This window comes from Patiria miniata, unplaced genomic scaffold, assembly GCF_015706575.1.
Source record: "Patiria miniata isolate m_02_andy unplaced genomic scaffold, ASM1570657v1 HiC_scaffold_24, whole genome shotgun sequence".
Taxonomy (NCBI): domain Eukaryota; kingdom Metazoa; phylum Echinodermata; class Asteroidea; order Valvatida; family Asterinidae; genus Patiria; species Patiria miniata.
The window spans coordinates 12,558,492-12,573,054 of NW_024037063.1; positions in this window are offsets into that span (position 1 = coordinate 12,558,492).

Here is a 14,563-nt window from a genome sequence, read left to right on the forward strand (position 1 = left end):
TTATGTGCAGTAACAAAAAGCCTTCAACTGTGACATACTTCATGACATTTTTTTGGAACTCGTAATCAGAATAAGTAAAATTGATGTTTTTCTGTAAAATTCATCCTGAGCCAGCGAAATTAACATTATTTGTACATAATTAGCATTATGTGTGCATAATTTGCCATTGTAAGGACTGTCGTGATATAGTCAAGCTTTCTCTCCACAATAAAATGGATTGTAAACCTAAATTATGCATCTTTAAGGAATACAGATTATGAAACAGCTAAATTTGACCGAGAAAAATTTCATTTTGTCAACATGTAGATTCCTTTTCATGATGGATTCATCATATCAAATCGAAAATGGTGGTCGAATGAAATGAACTGAATCGTTTTGAAGTATTGAGATTCCAATATCCATCTGAAATATATTCCTCGCATTTCCAGCTTTCCGGAGGAGATTTGTGGCAGCCGTGGATCAGTGCTCAACACCAGATGAGACTGACATCTTGAAACAAGTTGCGGGGCCGGACGAATATTTTTATCAACATGCCAGAATCAAATCTATCAAAAATGCGACGATTTGGATCATGCAGTTGGGGTGGGCCAGCTTGCGCCTGGTGCCCCTTTTGTAGAACACACGGGGGAGGGTGCTCTGCACTGTCGCACCAACTGCGCGTTGCCGTCGCTGTCGCATCATGCTCAATCTACTGTTCATTTGGCGGATGTCGTTCCACTGTTTCCCCCTTGAGCAACAGTTATTTATGATTTTGAAGAAGGAAAAAAGAGCGAAAGAGAAAGACGGAGAAAGAAAGAGAAAAAAAACAGTACTGGTACGGAGATCTTGCTCTCTTGCCTGGCGAAGAAACGGAATTGACATTATAAGATATGCTCTGGGGTACGATCAGGGAAAAGTGCAGGCAAACATGCGAGAAGTTAGCGATGAGAGTCAAGGAACTTTAAAGAGGAACCGAGGGTGAAAAACACACTGACATGCTTGAGTGTCAACAAGGATGCTGTCTCTCTCTCTCTCTCCGTCTAAAGTCTCTCTGGAAATCTAGTCACACAAAAATTTTGGCCGGGTCTGAGGGAAAAACATCCTTTGTGATTTCATTCGATGTTGACGGGGGGTAGCGGCAGGATTTTGTTTTGTTGGCAGGGCCAGAAGAGATTTGTTCAAAGGACATGTGATGCCCCAACACAGTTTCCCCTTTACAGGAAAGAAATTATTTATCAGATGGATATTTTTGGGACAGTGAAAAAGAAACAAGATATTATGCTTACTCACATCTTATCTAAAGGTGGAGGGAATAAACGAGGGACGGTGGGACACTATAAACACTGCAATTGTTCCTCTCGCATCTTCTGCGAATATTCATCCTTCCATCGTCAATATTGCCACGGTAACCCAATCTTGACTGACACTTTAAAATTAATTAAACTGGCAATATTTTTCTCACCAAAATACCTTACTTAGGATTCAACCCATCATGTGCTTCTTTAATAACAAACGTACGTATCTCTAGTTTTTTTTTTTTTCTTTCCTTTTCTTTTTCCTCGTTTTTCTTTCTTGAGCTAGCCCCGGGGATGAAAGTTAAGAACGGGAAGTTTTAACTTCTCGTGTTACTCCGTTTTGTCGAATTTGGCAACTGTATACACTTGAAGATAGCCTCTTCAAATTTCCATTTTGACTTTCATGTATTTTTTTTCCTCTTTTTTTCCTCTTTTTTTTTTTCGCGCCTCGAAAAACTAATAACAGATGCCGTTGAGGTTTTGGCACTCCAGGCTACGAGTGAAATGCCTCTGCAATACTTTGTAACCAATTGCAATGCTGGGGATTAAATATCATTTGCCGCAGAATTAGGTACAATTAAGCGGTATCGGATTCGGTTTGAAAATTTCTGGTTTTTGAAGTGAACCTCTTCCAAATAAGTCTTGTTTTTCCGCTCTCGTCGACTGTGTACATGTACCAGAGGACTGGGAAGTATTTGAGGGCTGAAGTCGTAACTTCAATTTGAAGGGGGGGGGGGGGGGGGGATGGCTGCGTTATGACGTGAGGATTTTGGAGTTGTCTTTTGCCGCAATCACGTTGAGTGTGAGGTCATGTTGTTTGATAGGATAACATAAATGGAAATCAAATCAATTCAAATCTGAATCTGTCTTACGCTCATTAATTAGGCAACTATAACTAACCAATTCCCAAGCCCTACACTTGCGGCGAGATATTAATATACTAGCGTGTGAACCATGTGCCGAACATTAACAATAGAAATTCTGAGAAAAGAGAATTCCCACACCCAAAATGTGGCCAGATGCCATCTTCATTAATTATTTACATCAAAACATGCAATCTTACGCAGATGTAGCCACAACAAAAAATCATTAATTAAAGCTTGAGCCTTAATAAGTGAAAACTGGCGCCCATGACACTGGTAACCTTTCACTTCTTTCCACATGTTAGCATACAATGCATGCCTCCCCTTATCTACAAAGCAATAGCATAACTTAATTATTTAAAACCTATCTCCCTCCCCCCCCCCCCCCCCCATTTTTCCATTCATTACAAGTTGGCCGAGTCGTCACATTGATGGCTCGTCATTGCCTGGATGTCTGGACAGTGGGTCTGCGATCAAGGTTTTGTCACCTCGGGCAAATTAGACTTGCTTCGAGCCGCTGGGCACTGATTTTCCCAAATTAGACTTGTTGTCAGCTGGGTACAAGCAAAATGTCAAATATTTTGCACAATGCTCGTAGGGGATTTTTTCTTTCTTTCTCTGTCATTGAGCAAGTAACTGTGGCAAATCTGGTATTTTTTTTTTTGACAAATAGAGACAAACACATTTGACTTACCTGAATAAGGAAGATTGATAGATGGGAGGATCAGGCATTTGCATGGAATGAAAAAGAAAAGACACAAAAATACAAACATTAATTTCAGGAAAATGAATATTCACGTAAAAAACAACCATGGTCATTCACTGATATTTTTGGCACTGTTTCAAATATTTGGCACTGTTTACTGCCTCAAATTTGCATATTTCAAGATGATTTATTAGCTCAAAGTAACATTAACTGGAGATAGTGTTAATTGTGCATGCTTTAATTTGATCTTATTAACAAAACATAATTAATTCGTAGCCAGAGTTCATTTATCCACCAAGAAAATGTGTCTCTAATCTTGAACACAACATTCAAAGAGACAAATTTGGAATTAACGTCAGAGCCAATGTCACGCATTCCAATTTAATCAATCTGGGTAATTTAATCAACATTGAATACCGGCGATATGGCTCATAAAACAATGTCGTCAATCCCCGCAGCGGGCTCGACCGCGGCGATACATCCACGCGACTCCTGGTTTTACTAATTGACCAAGCGTTTCGGCGAGTTGGCACGGAGGGAGACTTCGCGTCCCCAGAACGGTGGGGGATGCAATGTGTCATATCCCCCATTGCACTGGTTCCTATGCTTCCTAATGCATGACTTTGCTTGGAGCGACGTACCAGGCAATACTGCCTCATCTCTAAGTCTATGGGAACTAGACGGCCAACATGAACAATTGAATCATGTGCAAGAAATGGGGAAATGCATGTCAATGTATACAGTGCTATAGAAAAATACCGATAATATTTTCAAAATTAGTTTATCCCTAATTTTTTTTTTGTACCCCCCAGTTTCATTCATAATCAAACACTGTGAAGTTAAGTACAGTATGCAACATTGTGTACTTTAATTTTGGCAACAGGGCCCATGTAAATTAATAATAGCTGGATAATATAGTCCAGAATCTAACTGAATATGGCAAAAAATGAAACTTTGCATTGTTGGCAAATTGATGTAAAATGGTTATTTGTATAGAGAGAGAGTAGGCCTATGTTGTTAAAAGTTTGCACGATTGTTTCGTTCTTTCTCCCTGAATACAGCGACACATTCACATTGTAACGATATAGTGGCTAGGATACAAAGTTCAGACTTCAGTAATAAAGTAACACCACAGAATCAGACAATGACTTTACAGGATTTGAGGTTGTTGGGCTAGATAGGTCAAAATTCCATGCTTCATATTTTTTATTGGGAAAAACCTGAACTTTTTGATACTTAGTGACAGAAACCTTAGACTTGTTCTCGAGACTGGAATTCAAACCGCAAGTATTCCTGTTGTATACCGCACCGAGACTAGTGTCAGTTTGATATACAGTCATGATCCAACATTGCGCCAATATAATATACTACAAAGTCTGGAACAAGCTGATTTATTCGGACGTGTCGGGCAACTTATTCCGGCGGTTTGGATATTTTTTGGCCATAAAATGTCCCCTCCGCAGAATAGCAGTACCGCAAGACTGGTTTCAACACAAACACATAAATATTGTCAGAAGCAAAAGGATTGTATTTGTAGACCTTCGCTTTCTTTTGTATACCTTCGATAATCTTTTAAACAATCTTTTGCGTTAGGTTTTTATTTGAGTAGGCCAATTTAGTTTAATACTCCCATAAAATTTTCTAAGAAAGGCGCACCACATGGTAAACTATTTCATCATACAACACCGAAGATGGTTATTTGAAATGCTCATTTAATTTCGCGAGTATCCAGTTCCCTACACATGGCAAGCTGATTAGGGGTTTAATAACGTGACACCATGGGTTTAGATAGTTCAGCATCTTTGTTGCTCATTGAGAGGTCGTAGGTCAACCGAGAGACCCCTTGTTTATTGCAAAGTATATGAGCGATGATGAGAATTTCGCGCGGGGAGAGCAACCTTTAAAAAATGAATTCTGATGTGGGCAAGTCATTGACGTTTCCCCCGGGCGTCATTGCTCGTAAACCAGCAAATGCTTAACGGCCGAGTAGTTTGCCGTATGAAGTAAACAAAATGGGCCCCGAGAGAAATAAGTAACGGAGCCGCTGGCGTGTGTCTTCCCTTGGCATGGTTTTTCCAATGCATCTAGTTTGTTTTTTTCTTCTGCTCCTTATTATGTTTTCTTTGGAAGCCTTCTTGTTCCAATGACTCCGGAATTTCTGTCGATGATACTACCGGCTGGAAGATCGTACAGAGACCCCATGCGGGAAGTGGAGCGGGGAAGGGACGCGCGCACGCGAGAGCAATGAAACTGCGCAAGAACTTGAAGCAGTTAAGGAATCCAGTCGGGAGAGGATCGTATATGGAGACTTCCCGGTCTGATACCTACACGGCTGGATTACAATGGTCAATGAACTGCACAGCAGTTATAGCCAGCTCTTAAAAAGACATTGAGGGTGTTTCTGCTTTAGTGCAAGTGCAAGTGCAACTTTACGTTCCAAAGCCTTATAAATGTTGGGCGCGATCGGTGGATGTGTGCGAGCGGTTGATCGTGCTGCCATCGGTCGATCGCGCCACCATCGGTCGATCACCCTTTCTTTCTAATTCACGGCTCTTGAGGATTGTTTGAAAAAGGGAAGTTTATCTGAGAATTCCTACAGGATCGACTGATCGCGCAAGAGCGTTTCTGCGTGATCGAGTAATAGCGCAGATCCACTGATCGCACCCAACACAAACATTGACTGACAAAATGTGGTAAGCAAATCCGGAAGTTATTCACAAGATACTGGTAAGCAAAACTAACAGCTTGAGAAGCCAAGTCAACGGAAATTACAATCCTTGGAGAAAAGACAAAGTTCAAACAGTTTTGGTTATCATACTAGGCCACTAATGGTCCCCCCAAAAGGTGACACTTCCTTTCAATACACTTTGTACCACTTTAGCAATTCCAAAATGCTGATTTTATCTAAGCAGAGAAACTTCTCAGCAACTTTACTTGTCTGTTATAAGTAAAGAGCCCACAGGGAACTATTTTTGCTTTGAAGCAAATTTGCAACAATTGACATATTTCTTTTAATAAAACTGAATCCTGGTCAAACTCATCATTTCTGAAGCCAACCAAATTTTGCAGAGAGGTCAGGTGAAGTTAAGCCACTATTTTTCAGTCGTCTTCAATCGGGACAGATCGAGACTGATCTCTCAAAAACTGGGTCCAAACCCTTCGGTCGCTTGCATTTTCCCCCAATTCCCTTACAACAATCTCATCAAGCAGTTCTCGTCACGTTGCGGGATCCCAATTACATTTACGGCCAAGTCCGGTCTATTCTAGCTAAATATCCTGATCGCTGCAAATGTCGGTAACCAATCTTCCCAGCCACAGGATCATCAGCCAGAGACCAAGTGCAGCTCTGCCTGATGACTTCCCGTAAGGTCAAACCCGTTAAGTACCCTGTTTTACGACAGTCGCATTTCTTGTTAAAAGAAAAAGGTTTCGCCGATCAGTACAGCACATATCCAGGTCACGACAGGAACTGGGGGGAAAAAGTTCCGAGCGCGGTGCCGATGACGGATGAACGGTCATAGGACCTTAATGACCGTTGGGCCCCAGATGGTCATTAATGCAGAGTCCATGAATAGTAATGAGAGTACGCCAGCTTCCTCAGCGGTTCATGAACTTGCGCATCCGAGTTGATGACCAACTTGGGCTTTCGGAAGCAAAAAAAAGCTTAATTACTTCGTCCATCATCTATTTCCAGAAAGTCTCCCTGAGTCATTTTTATCTTTTCAGAGTTGATGCATCTCCGTAAAAAAAAAATTAGGCCAATACTGCTTCCCTAAAAGCACAATCTCCATAATGTTCTCATTCCAAACAAATTACCATCACTGTCATGTATACTTGTCCTGTTTTTTCCCTGCAAAATCAGAGACAACTACTGGATTTCTTTGGAAAAATCTCTTGATTCAACAGAGGCATTTTCTTGTCAAAATATGAAGTTATTGTTACGATACACAACACATGTTTGTATATGTAGTATCAGTGTATACTGGCGGATACTGCACGAAGCGCAGCATCCCGCTAGTTCTTTTAAACCTTAGTCAACAGACTAAAATCAACAGACTGATCCCTTGTGTTGTCTACAGTTGGTTTGCACAGGGTTTAAGTACAGAACCAAGACAAAGTCTGGTTAATATAATGCTTATGTGAAAACGGTTTCAATAATTTTTGTTCTTAAACTGACTTGGGCCTTGCGCATTTCAGAAGCAATGTATGTCATGCTTTCCTTTCTTTTTTGAAGTTGTAGCTTAAGTTAAGAAAGGGTCAAATTCAAGTAAAGGAAAGGAGGCAACATGCAAACTACAACAGCAACAGCTGTGACCTCAGTTGACCCCTTTGACCTTCATTACCCTCCAGACAAAAAAGAAAACCATCAAAGTTTGCTACAGATGGCCGGCCGGCTAAACTGGCAAGATCATTTTTCCCTATTGGACAAACGGAAATAGTTTTACCAGGGTAATGATTTTTCAGAGGCCCCCAGGATATGAGGGCAAGAAAACAATTTGCCAGAAGAAAAAAATAAGGAAAACAAAGAAGTTTGTCAGGAGAACTGTTTTGATTTGAAAAGGGGGCCAAGAGTTTTGCGGGCTGTTGATGGGTATGTGAGAGGTATGGTCACGGTTGGGTAACGCCGAATGGGAAAAAGAGCTGGGTGGTTTAAGGTAGAGGGATTAGTCAAATGTTTTGGCTTTTAGGAACGGTATGTTATGTGTCTGGAATTTCTGTGTTTTATTATGGGGGGGGGGTTCATAAATGGGAAAATCTTTGTTGAAGGAATTGGGAATTCTGGCTTTTGAAAGTTCCGAACTTCAAAGAGCATTTTTTTAAACAACGAATGAGGTCATGGAATTTTTTTTCCACTTAAGTTGAAGTTACCTATGTTGGGGATGGGAATTAGGATGGGGTGCTGGGGTTGGGCTGGGAAGGGGGGAAAACATGGACGGGGTGGTTTAATAGTCTGCCTGCTAAATTTTACCAACTTCAGATATGAGGAGCAAACAACTGAGGAAATGTGGATAGTTTAACTAATTGTGTTTTCTCCCCCCCAAAAAAAATTCAGATACACTCTGAGGTAATGCACCTCCAAAACTCTCACAAATGACAGAAAACTGATGAATAATGACCATCACATTCTGGTATGAAATATTGCCTACTCAAATCTCATAAAATTGAACAACAAATATCGAAAATGACTTGTCTCTTCGAATATGCGAATTACAAAGAGAAAGGCCACAAGGAAAAAGTAATCCTGGTATATGCATCTGTACCGTACGCATGCAAAAGAAAAGAAACCGCGGAATTTTCATTTCAAAAAGGGCTTTTGCCCAATCAATCACGCAGCACGGCCGCCACGGCGTCCATAAAAGAGAGAGCGACTGTCGTCGGCGTTGCTCAACACTGTCGGAAAAGTTGTCCCGGTAATAATAAAAAAAGAAAATCGGTTGAAGTGCTTCCTTAAACACAGCGCAAACAAAGCCTTGGAGAGTGTTCATCAATCACGGGATGGCTCACAATGAACTTCAAAGACTCGAGGTTCAAAGATTAGAGTACAAAAGGGGGGAAAAATTGAATTAAGGAACCAGTGTACCTGCAACACGGAGATTGTTCTGTTTGAGGACAAACAAGTTTGGAAGTTTCTCTGTCGGGAAAAACGAAAGATCAAAGGCAACCAACACCGCTAAACTTTGGAATGCTAAAATGACTTTTCCGCTGACAATAAATTTCCTTGTACAATAAAAAAGCCAGTGCGAAAGTACAGGTATCTTGATATCATCATAAATCCTTGTCTGAGATACCATTCAGAAAAAGGCTAAATACAATAACATTTGTTCCACATGCTAGTTTCTGGCACTGTAAAACCAGGTCATGTGCAATGTGTGTAGCTAGTCTTATTGAACTGTAACCAATATTAATGCAAATTCATGTTCTGGTGGCGCAGTACAAATACTGGCGTGAGAGTGAGTTGTAAGACGCGGAACAATTTGGTTAATAACTGGGACTTGCATGCAGCCGAACTGGATCATGCACTTTCCCATCCCGAGCTAAATTGCAGGGTACCGGTATCGTTTAGCAGTGCTTGAAAAATGTTTTGTGCAGGTTAACATAATGCCCAGTACTTGTTGCTCCTTTTTGTTAACAAGCTCGATTGGAAATATCTCGGAAGCTGAGGGCTAACGAATATGTGTTCCTGCATGAGTCACATGATTGTGCCATGTTATTTCTTGAAGTAACGTTTTGAATTTAAAAAAAAAATCAAGTTTTTGACCCAATAACCCCATGATGTCCTTTGACTCCAGTCTGGTCATGTGACATGTTGGGGCTAGGCTAATGATACTTTTGACAAACTTTGGTTGAAATCGGTCAAAATATGTTGGAGCAACAGACGTTTGTTACTAACTAACAGACTCACAGACTAATGGAGAGACATGAGAATTTGTTGAGCTGCTATCCCGCAGCTAAAAAAAAAACCCAAAATGCTCCAATGCGGCACTGGACGCATTGTGCGTGGTTGTCTACATGGCATGAAAACCGGGTTAAAACTGTATATCACAATTGCTAAACTGGGTTAATGGCGATCAGCCAGCACTTTATATCTCAGGGAATTTACGACCGTAGTGCGAGTTATCCATTTTCTGAAGAGAGACAAAGAATTTCGGGGGGGGGGGGGGGAGAGAAGAAGAAGAGAGGCAAGTAGACTAGAGATATTTAACCGTGGCAAATTGAAACAGGGATTCCTCCACTGAATAAGTCAAGAAACAACTAAGCCACGGTTTCTGTTTTAATTGGAGCAAGCCGGCATGCTAGTAATCCCGAGCATCACTGATGTCTTTAGACGCTTTTTTTCTTTTCCCTTGCCGCCACGGAATGCAACTTTAACAGGAATAGGGGTAAGGGGATACTGGGGGTCCCTTGCGCGAGCCGTTGATGGCCACGAACAGGTGCTCCTGACGTGAAACACACCTTCCTGTAACCGCGGTAACTCGGGATGCTTACTTTTGTTTCTTATGAGATCCCCACTGACTGAACTGTAGATGTGTACGTGCACATTGCAAACTGTGCAAATATATTGAGAGGTCCTATGGAATGACCGTAAATTTAATTCTAATTTTATTGATAAGACTAAAGAGAAACAAGATTTACATGCAGACTGTTCAGTGTCAACAAAATCTGCGGCCATCAGGTAGAGAAAACACAACCTGACTTTGCTGAGTTAATTTCTTTATTCTATTTAAAACCCCAACTCCCTCGGCATTTTTGCTAGGATGCAACCTCAATCCTGCAAAATCCTCCAACTGCCTCCATGTAAAAATTGCATACAGTCTCAATCCAGCAAAATCATCTGTTATTTCTTGAATGTGGTCCTTGGAGGGGTGACCACTGCCTCAATCCTGCAAAATCCTCCAGCAATAACTGTCACTATGTCCAGACAGAGCCAGTGACATCCTAGAGCAGTGCGGGGGATTGCAGGTATAAACAGGCATGCAACTGGGAAGTCACCAAAAAAACAGGAAATTCAAATCTTTCCAAGACTTTGTACAGTGTTTTTCTATTTTCAATGGCACATAATGGAAGTGAAAAAAGAGGAAATCAGCTGATCCGAGGAAAAGTTGCATGCCTGTATAATCTAGGCCTAAATATATGCATGGCTGAGCATAAACAACAGAAGGTCTGGCCCAAGACCTTGACACAGTGCATCCTCTGAAATCAGCCACACATTTGTGCCATGTACATGTAGCCTCAATCCTGAAAAATCCTCCATTTTGCAAAGAGGATTTTGGAGGATTTTGGAAGGTTAGGGTTAATTACTCACCAAGCGTGCCTGAATAACCGCAATAAATAAAATCAATTTTCACAATTCGCAAATGTAAGTCAGAGTAATCGAAACAGTTTCTAGCATTGTACTTTGTCGGCTTTTTGATGTGTAAACAGGAGATTAAAGTACAGGACACAGGGCGACTAGTCTCCATCTGCAGAACATCAAGGAAATGATCTTTCGGGTTCGTATTGTTCAGAGTCTTTTGTTGAGCGCAGGCCAGATCGGTGGATAAATGATGACCCGTCATCATGCCGTTTCCGTAAACGTCGAGCTAGTAATTCTCATTTTTTTCAATTTCCTCCGATGCAGATGGGGATTGGGGAGTAATGGGGAGCAAATGTGTTGTGAATGAAAAGTGCAAGAGAAAAGTTGACAGCACGGACGACAACACAGAGGGCAGTGTGACGAACCTTTTGAAGAGACAAAATTGAAAACTCACTTTATGTATTTCAACACTGCTTAAGAAATGCCATTTAAAGGAACCCTCACATTAACAAATTGGGAAAAAGTATGATCTTTGGGTGTTTATGAAACCGTAGCGTCATCTTGGCTTCAGCTTCTGGAGAATTTAGGCCCGACTTGGAAGGACTCCAGAGTAATATGGATCCAGGTTAAGCTGCTTTGGGAGGCGTATTCCAATCGGTTTGGAGAGTTAAGCCTTGTAAATAGTTCTAAAGACAGAGATGAGGCCATACCAGAAATAAACCCTGGATTAAAAAAAAAAAACATGTCCGTGTGTGAAATGTCACTCAGTCGGTCACAATTATTGACCGTTGCGATCTTGTGTGGACCTGACAAAATTACACTGGTCTACCAAGAACTTATATATAATTTGAACAAAGACAGTGACTGGAGCGGGGTTTGAACCTGGGACCTCCAGATTGCCGTTCCGATACTCTACCAACTGAGCTGGCCATCATTATGTTGGCAGTTTCCCAGTTTGTCAATATGTTTGGTCAAGGGGCGCTAGTCAGAAGATAAAAATATGTATATGCCATGCAGCCACCATGCCACGCAAACCTTAGAAAAACCAATTCTGGTAAATTGAAGAATAATGTACAAGTTCAGAGAGTGAAAACCTTTATCATTGTTTCAACAAGAATGCAAGGAACAGCGGTTTTCAGCTGGTGAAGATCCAGTCCACGGTGGTATCCAACCGCAAGACAAGGCTCCATTTCTGTCCCCGGTGCCCGAGAGTGTTTACACAGCCTTGTCCCTGGCACCTGGAATCAGCGGGGTACCAGCAAGAACTGCTGTGTTTCCTCTTGGATACCGCACCTAAATAGTCTTGTATTCCTTGTGTAACATGATGTCCAGTTGATACCTTATTAGTTGAGTGTGATGTCAGAGATTTTTTTTTGGGGGGGGGGGATTCGGAACTTGTCAATGTCAGATTAATAGCTTTCTGTCAACTGGGTGGCGGATATCATTTCGGCTAGACTATCTTGCAAGATTTCTCAATACACAAAGAAGCTTATGACCTCCAGCTTAGCCAATTTACAGTATGTCAACCTAAGAGAAGAATGAATCTTATATTCCTCAAATTCTTGACTACTTGTTAAGTTAATACTCATCAAGGCTTTACATAATGAAGTGAATAGTCCATATCCTGCAAAGTACTTTTTAAGCAATGCCCTAAACTAAAAGATGACATTGTCTGAGCTAACCAGGTCAATTTTGACATCTTGTTGTCAAGGATGTGAGAGGAAAAGCAGAGGACACGACCTCCTTCTTGAAAAAAGAAAAGAAAAAGGAAATAGCACTGAGAAAAAAAAAGCAATTTTTTTTTTCTCAGAAGGACTATGGATCATTAAGTAAAAGCTGGGAAGTGTATTACATGTCTGGTTTCCGGACTGCAGCCACCCAGAGCGAATGGGGATTCCATCTGGTTTAAAGGAGCCGCGCTGTGGCGGCTCTCATTTCTCAGTCACTGCATTTACATATGACCAATTATGCAAATCGGTCAATATACAGGGAAGGGTTTTGCACTTTTCAAAGTAGATTTTGCCACATGTTGCTTGAACAAAATGTCCAGCCAGTATTTTTTTGTTTGTCAAATTTCTGTCAAACAAGATTAAGATTGTTTGACTGCAGCCTCCCCCAACATTAACTGACGTAAATGGTGACTACATACAATAACAATTCCGAGGAGTTTTTCGCTGAGCGGGTCGAGCATAACTCTCTCTGACACAAACAAAAATTAACAGCAATTCAGTATGTGGACTTTCTGTTGCTCGCTGTGGCACAATATTTTTTTAGTTCTCCAATTTTCAGATGATGTTTGCAGTTGGAAGTGGTGGATTTTTCCTATCCTAGAAAGCTTGATGTATTGGGCAGATTTGATTTTGTGTTTGAGTGAAGATTTTTTTTTCCACATAAAGCAAACTCAATGAATATATGCTGTCAGGTTTGGCAAAATCCGAGTAATGTAACCTGGTTCATGTGAAAAATGTAGTCTGGTTTATGTGACAACTGTCCAGTCCTTTAAGGGAAGACAACCCATGATATTGATAGCAATTTTAAGCCAAAATAGTTGGGTAAACACGACAGATGACACAACACCTTGAAGTACAAGGAAAAGAAGCGATAGAGGGCCTCATTCTGCATGAGCAGTCCGAAATCAGTCAGACAGAGAGGTATCCGATAACCTCTTTAAGTCCGTCAACATCAGTAAAGGAAATCAAGCAGAGGAACGAGTCTAAACCATCCCCCCCCCCCCAAACGAAAGGGACAAGGGAGGCTTTAAAAGCGCCGTAAGAGATTTAGAGAGGATCAGAAGAGCTGTGTCAAGATTTGCAAGACGGGATTTACTGGGGAGCCTGTGTGTTTGTGCTGTGGTAATCCCTCCGCGATGATTTATGAAAAGATTGCAAGGAAATTATCGGTTCTGAGATGTGACTACCAGATGTTAGGGGTTTGCTGCTGCCTGGGGTATATAAAGACTGTTGCAGATTTTGAAGGGAGTTTCTTGAAATCTCTTCCAATTATTAGACGAGGACAATGAAGTATTTTTTTTTTTAGGCAGGCTGAGTATCGCATTTGACTTAGGTCTCGTTGAGTAGAGATTTATAAAATGAGAGCCATTCTGGCAAAATGAGACAGAACTGGGCAGACGTCGAAATGAAGGTTTTTTTTTTTATCAGTTCTAAAAGGGCTCTTTTAGGAAGTTCAGCAGTCAGGGCCAGTTTCGAAAACAGCTTTTCAAAACCTCAGACACTTATCCAAATTGTAAAGCCCTTTGAGATTGTTGATACAATGGAAAGGGCTATAAGCACAATTATTATAATTATTATTCAAGTATGAAGTGGTTAAATTGCTTATTATCAATCCTTATTCTAAAATTCATACATTCTGCTTTTTGGAACAAGTCTGTACCACATCTCTTACAGATAAAAGAACATGATTGCATTCTTGAAACATGGAGTCACCGCAATGGGCTGTGAATAACTCGATTTCATACAAGCTTTCTCGTCGCCAGATCAAATCGTGCGCAGCAAATTTAACTGACTTTTACAGAATGGGCAACCAAATGAGAAGGGGGACAAAAAGTGGGTTCACCTCGGCGAGGCAACACAATCCGCAATCATGAGGCTTTTGAGTTGTTTAGAGGGGTGCTTTGTTCGCGCCAGCCCACCAGCGCCAGATTCTTTTTTTTTATATAAGCTGCGACTGCGATTACGGGGGATTAAGTTCAAAGAAAGTCAGCAGCCAGCAATTGTACTGTGTTGCAGCCCAGCGAATTCGTCAAACTGGTGCCTGGCTGTCACGAATGAATAGGGCCGCATGTCATCTTATGTAGCTATGACAATTCGTAACATGTTGCGAGATCTTAATCGGGCTGAAGCTCAATAGAAAGGCAACTCTGATACACTGGGAGCTAATCGCCCGGAGGTGGTTTTGGCAAGGCAGC